We start from the raw sequence: 17,119 nt of genomic DNA on the forward strand, positions 1-17,119 counted from the left end.
TTTAAACAAAACAAGCACGGTTTCCTTACCTTGTCAAATCTTTAAACTTTCTCTTTATATTTAATAGTTTAACACAGTACTGCACTGTATTTGCTTTTTTTTTTAATCTCTGCAGCTGCATGATTGCATACTTCTGGCTCCAAATGAGGTGTGTGGTTGACCGGTGAGTTCGTAACTCCAGTGTTCGTAACTCTAAGGTTCTACTGTAGGCTTAGAGTCACTAAATTTGTCACATGAATTGGTTTTTAAAAGCTTTTTTCCCCCTCTGGAGGGCAGATGCTTACATGGTTCAAAACCAATGACATGGTTTGAAAGAAAGAGGCTATTTTGAGTAAGCGATTACTCCATTTTTTTTTTGGTCTAAACAACAAAGAAACAAGAAAAGCTGAGACACAGTGTTAAGTCTGAAATACCTCCCATTGTGCAGTCTTAGCACATTTTTGATAGGGCTCAGGAGAATCCATGGCCTAGTTCTGAAATTAGACACCAAAGGCAGAGAATTCATGGAACCTGTTCTATTAAAAAAGCCAGCTCTGCCCATGGTCTGTACCTGGGAAGTCATTCGTGAATCCTGTGTAAGTTGTACATTTAGGGGCCCAACAGGGATGTTTAAGAATAGCAAGGGGCCAGACCCCCAGCTCGGAGAAGCCAGCTCATCTCCACTGATGCCCATTTATGCTGATTCACACCCGCTGAGGATCTGGCCTGAGACTTTGCTAGTCTCTTCAGTGAAGAAAAAAAAAAAACACACCACCCGTTAGCCAGCAAAGGGGGCCAGTTGCTGCTCTTAGCAGAAAGGCCAAATAACCAGAGATGCTATCCATGGTACCCAATGCACTTCTGGAAGGTGACAGTGATGAGTGCAGGATAAGAACTTGCATAGGGCTCAACCCTGCAAGGTTCAGAGTACTCCGCCCCCATCCAGCAAAGGGTTTTACTTTAAGTACTTGAGTGGGTACATTCTTGCAGGATCAAGACCTAAAACTGGAAGGACTGCATGGGCCATTGAGACTCATCCAAAGAGTTTGCATTGAGGGACATCAGCAGGGAATTGTGCAGGGCAGGTTGTCCTGCTGGCACCTAGGTTGTCCCTGTTCTGTGAGCAAATAGTTCAGTCTCCAGGGCTGTCAGTCCAGAAGCTTTCCCCAGCATTAAGTGTGCATAGATTTAGTAATGAAGTGTTTGAACAGCCAGCAGGAAATGCACAGCCAAGGGTGCAGGTCACCTGACTGCAGATCATCCAGCTGCAGAACAGATCCATCCTTAACTCATACCTTTGGGGGTGTTGGGGACCTCAAGGAGAAGGGTGAGCTAAGGGTGCCATCCCTGCCTCTGAGCTGCTTGGCCCTTGTCCAGCAACCTCTCTCTGTACCAAATACATTTCTAGAGCTGCAGGATTTTGCTGGGAAATCTTAACATACACCCCAAGCCACCAGCACATCACCTTTGCCTCATGATGAGACTGAACTGCTGAGGATGCAGGGGAAAACTGGGACTGAATCTCTAGGGATCATCCTGAAATGGACTCTGGGGTGAAGCCTTGATGGGTGGAAAGGAGCCCTGTGTGGATTTTTGTTCCTACTTGGACCAGTCTCCCCTCCTCTTTGCAAATCGGCAGACAGAGACAAGTCAAGTCACTGAGTAAAGGACAAGCAGAGATCAAATTGTTAGGTGGACACAGGGAAATCCACGAGTTAGCCAGCAAAACCCTCTGCAGTAGATTGAGCAAGTCAGAGGGTGAAATTCACCCCCAGCAGAAAGGCCACGCAAGCAGCATCTGGCCCCGAGATCGCAAGCTCCTTGGGGGTGTGGAATCTTCACATCCCAAGCGTACGTACAGCACCTTGCAGCCTGGATCCCTGATTAGAGCCTCTGTGTGCTACAACACTGCAAAGGCCCATGCACCACTTAAGATAGGACTTGAGTGGATTTCACCCATACAATGAAGGAGGCTCTCTTGGTGCAATCTGTGAATGGGTGAAGCCCAGCAGCTGACCAATCTCCGAGAGAGAGACCAGTGCCTCTTTCCCTCCAAACCCTACATGCAAAGCTAGAGGAGAGGAAACTTTGGCGATTTCTGCACTACACTAGACAGGGAAGAGTCAGATCATTCTGCATACGCCTCTCAACCAGCAAAGGCGGATGGGGGAGCCTCATATGGAATTGGCAGGAAGGGGGGATTCTATTAGCGCTTGTCATGGTCTCTTTACAACACTAACAAACTGAGGCCATGAGATCAGAGGAGATTATGTTAAAACTTACGCTAATTAACCATCACAGCCAAAGAGCTGGAGGAAGGCGAGCACGTCTCAGCGGGAAAGCACACACTCAGCAATTAGAACAATTCCCAACTTCGCTGCGGATTACTTGGTCACATTCAAACGAGGGCAGATGAGTCTCAGCCCAGAGCCATGCGGGAGGCTTTGCAAATACTTTAGAAGGGCTGTGTGCCCATTTACACAGGCTGGCGGGGGAGGGGCGGTCTGATCACCCCTTTGCTCACCAAGGATGTCTGTGCTGGCATCAAGTGTGTGATTGATAGCCCTGAGGAGTGCAATTATCTACCCTTCCCCCACACTTCCCTGCCAGTATGCCCCAGCCCCGACAGTGGGACAGCATCTGAGACAGAGGGGTTCAGTCTGTGTCCCATTCAGTCTTACTCATAGACTTTAAGGTCAGAAGGGATCATTATGATCATCTACTCCGACCTCCTGCATGACGCAGGCCACAGAATCTCATCCACCCACTCCTGTAATAAACCCCTAACCTATGTCTGAGCTATTGAAGTCCTCAAATCATGGTTTAAAGACTTCAAGGTGCAGAGAATCCTCCAGCACGTGACCCTTGCCCCACACTGCAGAGGAAGGCAAAAAACCCCAGGGCCTCTGCCAATCTGCCCTGGAGTAAAATTCCTTCCCGACCCCAAATATGGTGATCAGCTAAACCCTGAACATGTGGGCAAGACTCACCAGCCAGACACCCAGGAAAGAATTCTCTGTAGTAACTCAGATCCCACCCCATCGAACATCCCAGGCCATTGGGCATATTTACCGCTAATAGTCAAAGATCAATTAATTGCCAATTGTCTTCTACTGAAAGGGCCAGCCACTGGGACCAGACCACAATGAGGACCCTTGCCACCAAGGCCTGGAGTGACACATGTACACTCAGCAGACTCCAACCAAAAACAGCTTCCCATCGCTCTTGAGCTGGGATCTGAACCACACAGATCTAGAAATGAATGGCTCAGCAGATTGTGACTGAACCCTGGGGCTAACCTGACCCCTCTGCCACTGGCTTAAAAAGAGAGCAACCCCGCTCCCCAGTCACCTCACATCCACAGCAGTGACACAGCGATGTCTTCCCCCATTACAGATCCCCCATGGGATTCACGCACCTCACCAAAGGCACAAGCGTGGGGGTGAAAGGTCAGATGATGCATGGAAGCCCGCAGTTGCTTGCATCTCAGCAGCTAACTGGAGACCAGGACCCCATGGGGCTAGGTGCTGTCCAGGCACATGGTAAGCGACTCGAAGAGCTTGCGATACAGGTAGACCAGACGAGGAAGCCTTTGGATCCCTGTGTAACAGGTGAGGAGCTGAGTCTTGGGGAATCTAAGTGGCTCGTCCAAGGTCATGCAGGAAACGGAATTAAAAAAAAAAAAAGAACTAAGCCAAAGCAGAGTTTAGAAACATCTCTGTTCTCTTCTCCCTTTGGCTGGGAGCTGGAGCAGCAGCCATGCGGTTACAGTAATAACATGAAGCCAGTGAGTATCAAGCCCTGGAGGGATTCCTTCCAGTGACCAAGTGACAGAGCTGGCTAATAAGCACAGAACGTTGGCCAGGCGAATATCATGAGAGCTGCCATTTGTTTTAGGCTAACTATTGCGCAAAGCAAAACCCATTTTCATCTCAATTTAAAAGCAGGCCCAGGGTGATGACTGGAGGGGGCTGTTATTCCCTGCCTATTTTTTAAAAAAAAGTCATCTCATGGACACGGCTGCAGGAGCCCCAAGTGGGAGCTTACAACTCCTACCTTATGCTTTAAAAGGGCTTCCACACAGCATGCACCACACAGCCCAGCGCCGGCAGAATGACAGGGGGCTCGACACACGCTTTAAAGTGACGCCTCTGCACGCAATGGCAAAATTCACTCGTGCACAAAAATTACACCAGATATAAATCTGGCCTATAAGATTTTATCCCACCCCCGAGTCGAATATACTTTCCAGGCCTAACGTAAGTGGGTGCAACTCCACTGTGCTTCCTTACACCAGGCCTGAGTTTAGTCCAGTCTCCATTTCCATTTCTGGTCTTCCAGATTACCAAGAAAGCAGTGCATAGAAGCAATCTGTTTTACAGCCTGAATGCTGGCCTGCTAGAACATTAGTCTGTGTGCGCTGCCCTTATGCATCTGAGATACAGAGCAACAAGGGGAGCCCTGGAGACCCCGTTTTAAGACACAATGTGCAACGAGCCATTGCTGGAGTGGTACAGCGATCACGGTGGTTAGTGTGGCTCAGACCTAGCTCCTTCAGCACCGCTAAAACTCCTTCAGATGCCTAAAAAAGGAACAGGCTTTTGTACCCGCAGGGGGCAGCCATTAGGAGTGACCTGGCTACACAGAACAGGCAGTGGCAGCACATGCGGAAGGCATCTCGGGCATCCCCTCGAATTTATCTTTTCACTGGGAAATTTGTTTCCAGCACGCCAGGCCCACTAGGTATCGTTTAAAGTTTTCCCCTCAGCAGTAGGAGGAAGGATGGGGACCAGGACTCAAGAGAAGTGGATTCCACTCTGGGCTACACCACAGATTGACCTTGGCCAAGTCACTTCATCACACCATGCCTCAGTTTCCACATCTGTAAAACAGGGCTAATGATAATCCCTTTGTCCATTCAGACTGTAAACTCTTCAGGGCACAGACTCATGTGTCTGAATAGTGCCTAGCAGATTTGAGCCAATATGGGAGCTCCAGGCACAAACTGTCATGCATCATAAAATAATCAGCAGGGTGATGAATTATCTTGGGTGGAGTGGAAGCTGGAGGCATGGAAGATCCACGAGAGGAAAACAGCATCTTCAGCTGGATTTCTCCTGTGGGTGCTGCCCTGCAACCCTGCCTAGTATGCTGCACAGTGTTGGGTCTCTTTTTTAAAAGAAAGCAAAGAAGCTTCCCCTTGTCCCGCGGATGTGCAATACTCCAGAAATGCGCTCGTGTCCTCAAACTCCGGCTCGGAAGATTTCTTGAGAGAGAACAGACACATCATTAGGGTTTCTATTTGATGTGTGGGGGCTGTTTCCACCCGTAGCAATCATTCGGTAGCAGTTTAAAAAAAAACCTAAAAACGCAGCAGCAGCATTTGGTAGTAAAATTAACAGTGACGGCCAGACAGCACATGGTCCCTCAGCTCCTGATAGGATGATTAGAGAAAAATCTTTACACATTAGCCAAAGCAAAACCTGTGTGGGTTAATCCGCTCAGACTGCTGCACCTGGCCAGTCCAGTTTACAAAGGAGGTAGGTGTAGTGGGTAGGCTATTAGCCTCAAACTCAGGAGGCCTGGTTCAATTCCCTGCCTTGTAAGAATCCCTGCATGCCCTCAGGCAAGTCACTTGACAGCCTCTTGAAAGTCTGGTCTTAGGGGGGGCAAGCATGTGTTTTAACTCGGGTTCACTAAAACATGGTAGCCACCATGAGGTAAAAATCCTAGCAAAGCCCAGGTAGTGTGTAGTTTTCACATGAGTTAGCAGGTTGAGGGATAGGTATGGGACCTAGGCTCCCCCTTGATCTTTAATGGGACCTGCTAACTTGGATGAAAGCTACAGCCTGCTTAGTCTTCATTAGGCTTTTACCTCACATGAGCCAGCCGAAGGTCAGAACCCAGCTTTTTTCCTGGTGAAGATGCACTAAGCCCCTGTGTATAGATGGGAACTGAGCCAGTGGGGACAACAGCCCTGCCCTGCCTCACAGGGTGGTGTGAGGATAAATGAAGGTGCTTAGATACTATGGTGATGAGGGCCACAAGAAGTCATGGGTTTACTCTGCAGCAAGGGAGATATAGGTTAGATGTGGGGGCGGGGGAAGACTAACTAGAAGGCTAGCTAAGCTCTGGAACAAGCTGGGATCCCCGTTACCGGAGGTTTTTAAGAACAGATTGGACAAATGCCTGTCAGGGATGGTCTAGGTGTATTAGGTCCTACCTCAGCACAGAAGGCTGGATGGGATGCCCTCTTGAGGTCCCTTCCAGGCCTACCTTTCTACGGTGCTTTTTATATTCAACAGGTTATGACACTATGGACTCCTCTTCCTCAAGCCTCTGCGAAAAGACGGGCTCATTCAGCATTCTGTCCACTATCTGGTGGAGGTAACACACAAGAGCAGCTCTTCTTTGACATCAAAGGGCCTGCCTTCGAGTCCTCCTGACAAAGTTATACACTTGAGGGTTGGAGTAACTGCCTATGCTGGCTACCTGAACACTGCTGCAAGATGTGCAGAAAATACCAGAGGTATTGACTATTTCAGAAGCCTCTAGAGACCACAACGGAGACTAGGGCCCACAGGATTCGGGGCTATACAGTCAGAGTGAAATGGGCCCTGAGTTTACAATTTAGCCTGCTTTTACAGATGGGGAACTGAGGCACAGAGTCTAAAGCCTGGTCTATACTTGGAATGTAATTCGACACAGCTGCAGCACTCAGGGGTGTGAAAAATTCACACCCCCCACAGTGCTATAACTAAGCCGACCTAACCCCTGCTGGAGACGCAGGTAGGTCCACAGCAGAACGCTTCCAGTGACGTAGCAACTGGTGCTCAGGGAGCAGAGTTCTTACAGTGACAGGAAAACCCTTTCAGTCATTGCAGACGGCGTCTATGCTAAGACCTTATGGCAGCATAGCTCTGGCGCCGTAGGTATAGTCCCTGTACCGTAGACAACCCTTAAAATGACTCATCCTGGGTCTACCAAGGGAGTCTGACAGAGCAAGGAAACAAACCCAGGTCTCTCTGGTTCCAAATCCAGTTCTTCAACCACAGTCGTCCCCACCCCCACCCCGATCCTCGCCAGTGCTCCTGAAAGGCACCAGTGATGAGAGAGAGGAGACAGCCTTGGGAGCACAGGGGGAAACAGCCCGGCAGAAATAATGGCTTGTGTTCTTTTTGGAACTTTTTCATAATTCATACAACCATCTCCCAAAAGGAAAATCCTCTCAGGCATAAAATATTCATGTCCTAATACTTTGTAATGAAACCGCCTCCTCCTGTGGGCACGCCCAAACCCTCAAGGCCAGCATGGATTTTCCTTTGTTAAAGTAATTATGTTTCTTATTGATTCAGTGTTATGATGAAAAGGCTGCACTTTGGGAAGTAAAACAGCACAGCCCTTCTCTATTTCTCTCTCCCATTCCTCAGTGCTCTAGGGCTGCTTGCCCAAAACCTGTCTTAATCTCAGGTCTGCTAACTTTATTCTTTCCTGAGGCCATGGAAACAGTGTCTACAACCCCAAGCATTAAAAACAAAAAAAAATCCATCAGGTTTCTCAAAAACCATGAGATTAGTTTAAAAGTCATGAGATTTTAAAAAAAAAATATTCTGCATTTTTCCTTTGCCTTCTGGTTTCTGAGCGATCAGGGGACACATGAGTCATGTCTCTAAATGTCTCTAGCCCCTGTGGTTGCAGAGAAACTACTAGTTTTTGTAAATGAAAGCTGAGATTCTCCTAACATCACAGGACTCCAGAAGCTGAGGCTTTATGACACACACTAAACGTCGCAAGATTTGGTAATGCCATGTTAACGAATGCAGCCCTAGGTAGCCACCAGTTGTAGGTTATTCTCTACTTCCCTTCCGAGTTCAGTTTGGAGACACACGCCCATTCTCACCTTGAACCCAGCCATTGGGGATCCCCTTCTTCCCATGAAGGGAGACAAAAAAGGGGCCCTTCACCAGTAAGTCAAGCCAGCCCCCCCACACCCCCCAGACATCCCCCCCTCCCACCACCAGGGACAGAATCTCTCTTCCAGTCTGGACTAACCTTCCCTCTCCTGCCCCGCCAATCATCCAGATGACCCCATTTCACACAGGGCAGACCAGCCCTTGGTTCCACATTCCAACACCCCCCCCCACCACCAAATGCAGAGATCTGAAAGGATCCCGTGTTAATCCGCACCTCTCTTACCCCACTCACTCACTCTGAGCATCCTGGCACCAGAAGGGTTAAACACAAACACAGAGAGAGGAACAAATGTCTGGGAGGCTAAATAAGAAGCTGCTGGTTCCCTTGCCTTGTACTTGGTACCAAGTCAGGCCATCCATTTCCCTCCCATACAACGCCGGCTCCCCACGGCCCAATTCCTTGCTCTCCCATCCCAGCTCTGCAGCAGATGACAGTGTGTGCCACCCACAGAGCCAGCTCCTCTGTGGCGGGGTCCGAGCAGGCTCTGTGTCCCACCCTAGGCAGGCCCCCCACACACACACGCCAGCCAGGAGAGCAGTTAGGGTGCTGGCAGAGGGGAAGGGGGACGCCCCCCACTCTAGGAGTCTGAGCTCACCACAGTCATGGGTCCAGCTGCACCTTGCACCCGCTCAGGGCCGTTTGGCGTTTGGCCAATTCTGTCGTGGCGGAAGAAACCAGCAGCAGCTGAAAGCTCCCCGGGGACAGCCCATCATCATGGGAGCTAAGGAGCTGGAGAGGCAGGGGGCAGCTTCCTCACTACCCCCTTCCCCGACCCCTCCCCACGAGCCCTCCAGGGACCTCCTGCAATGCCTCCCGGCACCTCCCCACCCAAAAAGTGCACCAGAACCCCACGCTTCAGTACCCCCACCCCACCATCAAATCCCACTCCATTACCCCCAGCAGCCTACAGTCCCCCCAACAATAGGCTCCCATGAACCCATTATCCCCCTCCCAGCACCCCACTAGCCACCATAAACCCCCCCCGCAGCTGCCAAAAGCCCCCCCATTACCTCCCCAACAGCCCCCAAGGAACCCCTCTGCCCCCCATGTACCAAAACCCTTCCCTATCTCTCTTCCAGCTGATGAAACCCTTCGGGCCACCCCATCAGCATTCCTCTACCAATGAGCGGCCTTGACCCACTGAGCCATCAAGCCCTCTAACCTCTAGAGATGGGCTACAGGCATCTGCCCAAGGTCCCTTTGAGGGCCAGCCCCACCAAAAAATGCTCACCCATATCGGAGGGGCCACAATGCCCTCCTGCCGGCCCAGAGCTGCCCATAAGCTGCGTCCCTGTCATCAGCTCCATCTCCATCCCTCTCACTCCTCAGCTCTCCCTTGGGCTCCCACCCATCTTCCAAATGAGCCACTGGGTATTACTGACATGAATCCCAGGGATCGAAATGCTGCCAAGGAAACCTTCATTGATGGCAAAGGCAAAACCTCCCTTCAACCACTCCCGGCTCTGGAGTGTTGCGGTCTCGCAGCTCCCCATCTGCAAGGATCCTAACCCTCCTACATCCATCTCCACCCCCCTTTCCGTGGCATCATGTTCCCAGCTGATCCCCCTCCCTGACCTGTTCCCGGCCCATCTCCCAACCAGCCCCTTGGACTAGAGTTTCCCAAATAGCTTAGCTCCTGTTTAAGGCACCCAGAGAAGAGGTTGGGTTTTCAGAATGGCTCTGAGCATTGGGTGCTGAGCCCTTCTGAATATCTGGCCCCAACTGTGGGGGCAGAGCACACAGTCTGGTTTTTGTCCTCACATGTGAGCAGCTAACAGAGCTCCTGTCCACTGTGTGTCAAGGATAGAAGTGATTTGGTTAGGGAATGGGGAGAGCAGACAGATGGGAGGATTCAGGGGGGCAGCTGCACCCCATTCCCTGCACACAGTCCTAGATTTAATTACACCCAAAAAGCTACATGAAGTTTGCAAAGCCAAACACTCCAAAGTCAGCAAATCCCCAAATTAAGGTTGCATGTGCTTGTCCCTCTCCATCAACGTTGGAGAGGGAAGATGTTTTGTTTCCCCACCGCTTGCTGTCTAAAGTGGCAGCGGGTCCCAAACTTATCTGCAGAGCACTTGATGATGCTGGCTACATGGGACCAGATCCTCAAGAGTATTTAGGCCTCAAATTCCCTATGGGAATTTGGCACCTTGGAGGGTCTGAGCCATGGGGCTGGTTCTCTTCATTTCCAGCTGTTGGGTTGCATTCGATGTAGCTGGGGAAACATTCAGGGCATCCCTAGGTTGCTTTTCCATGACAGCGGGGGCTGGAGTTGCCTTCAGGGATATTCTGTGATCACTAATGTTAGGGGAGGGGCCCACAAGACAATCACTATTAAAATGTGATCCTGCCCAATCTCATCTCCTTTTCAATGGCCCAAGCAAGGGCTCTTCTGCATTCAGAGTCAGGTCCTGTCGGATGCTGAGCGTTGCGGTCTTGCAGCTGATAACAACAGCTCAGCTCCCCAGCAATCAGACTAAAGGGGACTTAAACGGAGACATCCAAAGCAATGGACCACTTGATTATTTGAGAGTATAATTGCTTAGGTTTTGGAAGAGGAGTCACCTTCTGCTCCAGGAAAGGTGGGCTTGCGGTTAAGACAGGAAATTTAGGCTCATTTCTGAGCTCTGCCAGATACTTCTGTTGTACCTCTGTGCCAGTCACCTAGCTTGCCTGTGCCTCAGTTCCCCATTTATAAAAAATGAACAATCCTGTATTCCTCCCACCCCTTTCTGGACTCTTGCTATTCAGCCTGACCGCTGTTGTAAAGGACAGGCCCTGCCCCCCAACATGTCTGTGCAGCACCCAGCACCATCTCAGTTAAGGCCTCTAGGTGCTACCATAACACAAATAACTGGGTGAGACTCCCCTTGCTTTGGATGGGACTAGGCTGACTGCAGATCTCAGAGCAATACCCATTAAGGAAGACTATCTCAAATTAATCCTGCTTTTCCACCATCTTAGGCCTTAAGTGCAGTCAGTCAATGACTCCCTGCTGATGTTTAAGAGACATGAGCTTGAGCCACAGGAAAAAAAAAAAAAAAAAATCAAGTGGTTCAGAGTCAGGAGCATTCGGATCCGGGTTTTCAGTCCATCCTATGATGAAGAGAAGAGCCATTTGCACTGTACGGACCAGGTCATGCCAGCTCCGGTTGCAAAGCTCCCCCAAGGGAGAGGGCATTCAGATCTAGAAGCAAAAGAGTGAGCGAGCTGCACTGGGGCAGATCCCGGGACTCTGAGCAACATGAGAACTGGCGCAATGGAAACAGTTCAGAGCTGCATCCAGCCATCCTGGCCCGCATGATTAATCCCGTTGATGCCAGGAGCAGGCAGAGTTCTCCTCTCTTGGCATCGCTCCTGCCAGCAGCATTCTACCCTAGCCACCCAGTCTCTTCCCTCCCAGCTCTTGCTCAGCTCTATGAGGAGCAGGCAGGGACACTGCCAAGTAGGGTGTATCCTTAAGGAACCTCTCCTTTCTTTCCTTGTCTGGACAGAAGCCAGTGCTCCCGACACCAAATACCTCCCCAGAGCAGCCGCGTAGCCTGGGGCCGTATCCTTGGAAAGAGCCAGGAAAGCTTTCACTGCTTCCCTCCCCCAGCCAGGGAAAGAAAGAGGAGAACAGCAAGGCTGCTATGCTGGGGCTGGAAAGTGCTTCAGGGCTGGGACTATTCCTGGTAAAGAGGGGCCTAGAGCCTAGGCACAGAACCACCACACTGCCCCCATACGGGCTCAGATGGAGGGGGGCACATCCATTTGTGCAGGTCAAGGGAGAGGAGAATAGACTTAATACAATAAGGGGGCTACGGTGCCTTTAAGGTACTCTGGATGGAGTGGAGCGGCTCTGCTCCATGGGGGAACACTGGGGGGCACTGTGCAGCCTGCGGGGGGAAAGCAGCATGCATTCTCCTTCCCAGCCCACTACCTCTCTAAAGGGCTGGGCCGCCAACCCATCCCCTCCCAAGGGGATCATGGCAAAAGCCCTGTATGGACCTTGCGTTTGGAGGAACAGAGACCACAATGACCAGTAGCCTCTGAACTGGGGGTCTTACGACCTCTCCTTCACACACAGCACGGATTCCAGCCTCCCACTGCAAATTCACTGCAAGCTATCATGCTGTGGATTTTTTTTGTATCAAGTTGCAGGGAAGAGGAGGAATGCTCCAGCTAGATGTTTCCCTTTCTGCAAGCAGCTGTGAAATAGTTGAGTTTAAAAAGCAGCTGCCATCATTAGGCTCCAGAGTCACCACCTCACAGAGGAACAGAGATTGTCTGTACTTCTCACAGCTGTTTCAGAACCTCTGCAGACACAGCTTTCATGGGGGTATAAATAAGGAGTAACTCCACTGAAGTCAATGAAGGCACACCACAGAAAACAAAACGAACAAACAAACAAAAAACCACCCAGTTGAGCAGAGAATTCTGCCCGAGATGACAATACAGCAGTTTACAGTCAGTTCATGTTTTCAAATTTAGCTTAGTGATGAGGGTTAGAAACAGACACGTGCACCCCAAGGGCTTGTCTAACAGGATTTCTTGTGCCTTTAACTATATCAATTTGAGACAGATCTAGCTGAAGTGACAACCTCCAAGTGTGGGTGCAATAACATTGCTATAACAATGCTTACACGGCTATAGGGTTATTCCCATAATGTCAGGGAACAATACCAGCTTAAGACACCTTCATATCAATAAACCCGCATCTACGCTAGGTGTTGTACTGAGTGAGCTATTTTGGTTCAAGTCACTTTGCTAACACCAGTACAAAAGACTGTTTAAGATCAGGCTTACATGAAATAGATTCTGCAGTACTGTTCTGCTTGGTAGCTGCAGAACAATTGGCTGCTCACAGTCCACGCTGAAGGATTAAATCTTCTGGCTAAGGAGATAGTCCCCATTGTTTCACCAGCTGCCGTTCCATCCAGGGTACAGGCAAGCACAGAGATATGTACAAAGAGGGGGGAAAAAAAGATATCCCTGACTTTGCGATCAGAGAGCTACACTGTATCTGTACAGCTTAAAAGTAAACCCTCTCTTGGAACAGAGTTAAAATGACAGCATTAGTTTAATTACTCCCATCTTGTTCAGAGCGATATGAACGCTAATAAAATATGGCCCAGATTTCATGGTTTTTCACACTATAAGCCAATTAAAAACGGCCTCTGACAACAGGTCTGCTTTAAATTACTCAAGCTTTGCCTTGAACTTGGAGAATCAGGAGATACGCGTGTGTGTAGACACACACACACCCCCAATCAACACCTTCCCCCCACCCCGCCCTGCGATGGCAGTGCAAGACACTTGGACACAATGCTGACCTCCTTCAGTGGGTGGATTTCTAACACTAGCAGCAGCAGCAACCTTAACAAGCCTATGTAAAGAGACCCCAGTGCATGAGAAGCGGAGAAAGAATAAATCAGGTACATCACACAGCGAAGAGGCTCCTTGCCGAATCCCAGCGGTCAAGCAATAGGAGAAAGATCTCTGCACGATCATGTGAGACGGCGGCATAAAACCAGACAAAAGGCCACAGGAGACAGGTTAAAAACAAACAAAAAAACAGCTTGATGGATTACTTTTCACCAAACGATGAAAAACGACCTGCAGAAACTGATACACAATGTGATCCAGGATTAAGAGTCCGCTTTGGACGGTGCTTAAAATGCGTTCAGGTGGCTTCTGCTCCAGTTCTACCAGGGCCTGGTAGACTCATTGCACAGTAAAACAGAAGCCAGAACAGGGCCCAAGGCAAATACACGATTGAAATGTCAAAGCTCCGGGGTGTTTGGGCCCAGGATTCTGGTGCAGCCTATTTAAAAGGCTGGGACCAATTGCAAATTTCAGAGTCACCCCCAGGAAAAAAACAGGCTAGGCCACAGGAGTGGGAGGCAAGAGAACAGAGCTCTGGATCTGCTACAGACTCCCTCGGGTCAGTCACTTCACCTCTATGCCTCAATTCCCCTATCTGTAAAATGGGGATAATCCTTACTCCTACCTATCAGTCTGGTCTATTTAGATTGGAAGCTGTTGGGGTCAACAACGGTCTTACTCTGCCTACAGAGTCACAGGGCTTGGATTTTGGTTAGGCATTACACTGCTACACGAACAACAGACCAGGGTTTCATGCCTAGACTTCCAAAGCTTGGATCTGGGGTTCTGACTAGAACAGATGGCTTCTAGAAAGACAGATGCCTTCCCCCTCTCCCCTGCCCCAAAACATCTGGAGGAGATAGATGCCTTTGTTTTAAAAGAGGAAAATTAAGCTCTGCAATAGAGAGACGATGCCAAGCAGATGTTGCTTTTCGCAGCAGCAGGGATGGGAGAATGCCATGGGCTTTGATGGCTGCATTTGAACAAACACCAAGAAGCTCAGTGGCTTCACTATAGCTTACGCAATCTCTCCACACCTTGGGCATCAGACTGGGAATCTCGCCTGGGTTTGGGGAGGCTTCTGATTCTTCTTAGTCCCTGTTGAGCCAGAATTAACCTAAGAGGAGCCTGTATCTTTCCACATCTGGATTGGGGCTTGGGATCTCACCATGCCAGGGTCTGTCCACAGTACAACAGTGTCTGCCCCAAACAGCTTCCAACTCCCATCTGCACCCCGAGTTGGAAATGCCTCATGGAGTCTCCCTGTAAATCCAGATCTTGTTTGCAAAGCGTAGGAGTCAAAACGATGATATTCCCGGTCTCCTAGGTGTGAAGCTATGCCAAGCCTCTCTGCAGATGTAATATCCATTTGTATCCTTTTGATCTTTAGGCAAGACTTGCATAAAAAAAAATCAATACTGATTAGAAAAAAAGACAGACAAGGATTTTTCTGACTGAACTGCCAGCTGCAGCTGGGTCTCTCCACTTTTCACATCATCCCCACATACAGGTGCTGCCCTCAGAACAGGGCTGCTGAGGTGGCAGCAGAATAGACTCCTGCTGGCTCTCCCATAGCACGCTCGCTCTATAGGGCTGATGCAAGCCAAGGCTTGTTTGTGTCAGTCAAGTCAGAAGCTGGGGCCCTGCACAGCAAGAATGCCAGTGTCTGGGGGGGATCATAGAGGAACTGAGCTTCCAGCACACCACATTACATCATGCCAAAAGCCAGACCAGACGACAGGATACTGCAGTCGTCAGATGCTCTTGTTACAGCATATTCCCCCCCGCTCACCAATATGACAAACGTGTCGATTCACACAGGGGAGGAGACAAGCATTTTTTTGCTCCTGGGTCAGATCCAGCTCTGGCGTTACGGACCAAATCTGAAGCCCGTTGGAGTCAATGGAAAGACTGAGCTTTGGATCAGGCCCCATAAGTATGGTCAGTCTCCTCAATTTCAGCAAAGCTGTTGCTGCTGAAGCCAGGGGTCAATGTACAATAGGCCAGCACCTCCAGAACCCCCGCAAAAGGGAGTGCAGCAACCCCTTGTGCACCCCATAGTCTACCTGATGCTCCCCTTGGGAGGGGTACCTCATGCAGGAGGAGTAAGGGCTGCAACAGTCCTACAGGCAGAAAGGGGCAGTGATGTACAAAGACGGGAACAGAGTAAAAGCAGGGAGATGTGAACTGCAGTGTACACGCAATAGAGGCACAAGTCAGCATCCTGGCAGGCTGGCTAGCACCAGGCAGGGATTGCACAGGAGCTGGCAGAGGGAGAGGTGAGGGGCACCAGTCATTAGCTAGGATTGCTCCAGGAACTCAGCGAGGCCGAGCTGGGGAGGGCACCTCATTTTGTTTTAAAAAAAAAAAAAAAAAGAAAGCTGCAGGTCCAGCTCCACAATGGATTTGACTCATCCAGCCCCTGCTCTCAGGTACCCGCAGAGCAGTATAATCAGAGGCAGTTCTGGTCCATGCACAGCCCCCGGCAGCACGCATGACTCATCCTGCAGTCCCTTGAGCACGACGGCGCGTGCCGGGAGGTGAGCTGCACTTCATTAGTTTAATTTTATTTGCTTGGTAGGTGAGCGGAGAGAACAGAACTCAAGCTCTCCCCCTGCCCACCTGCAGTCCATGCAGCCGGTGTCACAGCGCAGGGAAAGGCAGAATGTACAACAGCAAGGCACAGAAGGGAAGGCCGGGATGGACTGGGGGCTTAGGAGATCTGCATTTAATTCCCAGCACTGCTGCCATTTTTCTGTGGCCTGGTTCCTTGTCTGTTCTCCCCGCTCTTATGTGTAAGGTCAGTGGGGCAGGGACAGTGTCTTCCTATGGGTCTGTACGGTGCCCTACACAGTGGGGCCCTTGTCTTTGTTAGGCATCTCTAGGCTCTTCTGTAAAAGACAATCTCACGCAAGAGCCTGCTGTACTGGTGGCTGGGTGAATTGCATGGACGTGATCCCTCTTTCAGCCCCAGACACTGGTACCAGAGGCTGCTGCCTTAGAGGCAAAAGCCCTGAGCCATGCTCAGAGCAAGGCAGTTCTGGGGGAGTCTACACGGTACACTGCAATAAAACCCTGCAACACAGAGTCTTTCCAAGCAACTTTCCAGAGAAGTGTCCAGCCCTGCTGAGCTCAGTGGCCATTAGGAAGGCTGGGAGGAAGAGCCCTGCATTTGACAATAGCCTCCACAGCCAGATGAGCAGAGAGCGGACTAGGCAGGTCAGACAGGTTTCATTGTGGGAGAAGGCTGAAGGGCAGCCAAGGTTGGTGTTGGTGATGCCTGAGAATGGGCCAACCAACAGGGTCACTCTTTCCTCTGGGTGGATCCCCTTGGGTCTGCTCTCACCCTAGTGCAGGCCACAGAGGAACAGGCCAGGGCCTGCTGCCTCCAAGAACCAGGCTGGGAAACAGTCACATTAGTGGCCTGTAGCTGCAGGAGCCCAATGGCCAGAGTCTGCCCAGGCAGCCTGCACCTGTCCCTAGCAATACGGCTCAAGCTGTGCCATGGGGACCGACAGGGAAGTCAGACGTGGGATGTAGCAGTAGCCAGTGGTGTGAGCAAACCGTGGAATCCACTAGCTGGAAACACTCCCGTTCATTCAATCGGAGCCGGTGACACCTCTTTTTGGAAGCGGACCTGAGACTGAAATAAGATACGGGGAGACCAGGGTGCTAGCACGTCCGACGGCAGAGGCAGATGCCAGAGGATGAGGGCTGGCAGGAGCCAGATGGCCAGCCGGAGAGAGTGATGGGAGAGAGAACAGGAGAGGCACAGGCACCAGGAGGGATGAGCCAC

The 17,119-nt window shown here is 50.4% G+C and overlaps 1 protein-coding gene across 1 annotated transcript in view; it reads right to left on the reverse strand.

The window, feature by feature from the left end:
- Window positions 1-15,072, reverse strand: part of GRM4 (glutamate metabotropic receptor 4) — a 233,368-nt gene extending 218,296 nt beyond the window's left edge. The window contains exon 1 of the mRNA XM_073319848.2: window positions 14,361-15,072. The gene's annotated coding sequence lies outside the window, so the exon portion shown is untranslated. The remainder of the gene's footprint in view (window positions 1-14,360) is intronic.
- Window positions 15,073-17,119: the final 2,047 nt, after the last annotated feature.

Source organism: Lepidochelys kempii, chromosome 21 (assembly GCF_965140285.1).
Source record: "Lepidochelys kempii isolate rLepKem1 chromosome 21, rLepKem1.hap1, whole genome shotgun sequence".
Classification (NCBI taxonomy): domain Eukaryota; kingdom Metazoa; phylum Chordata; order Testudines; family Cheloniidae; genus Lepidochelys; species Lepidochelys kempii.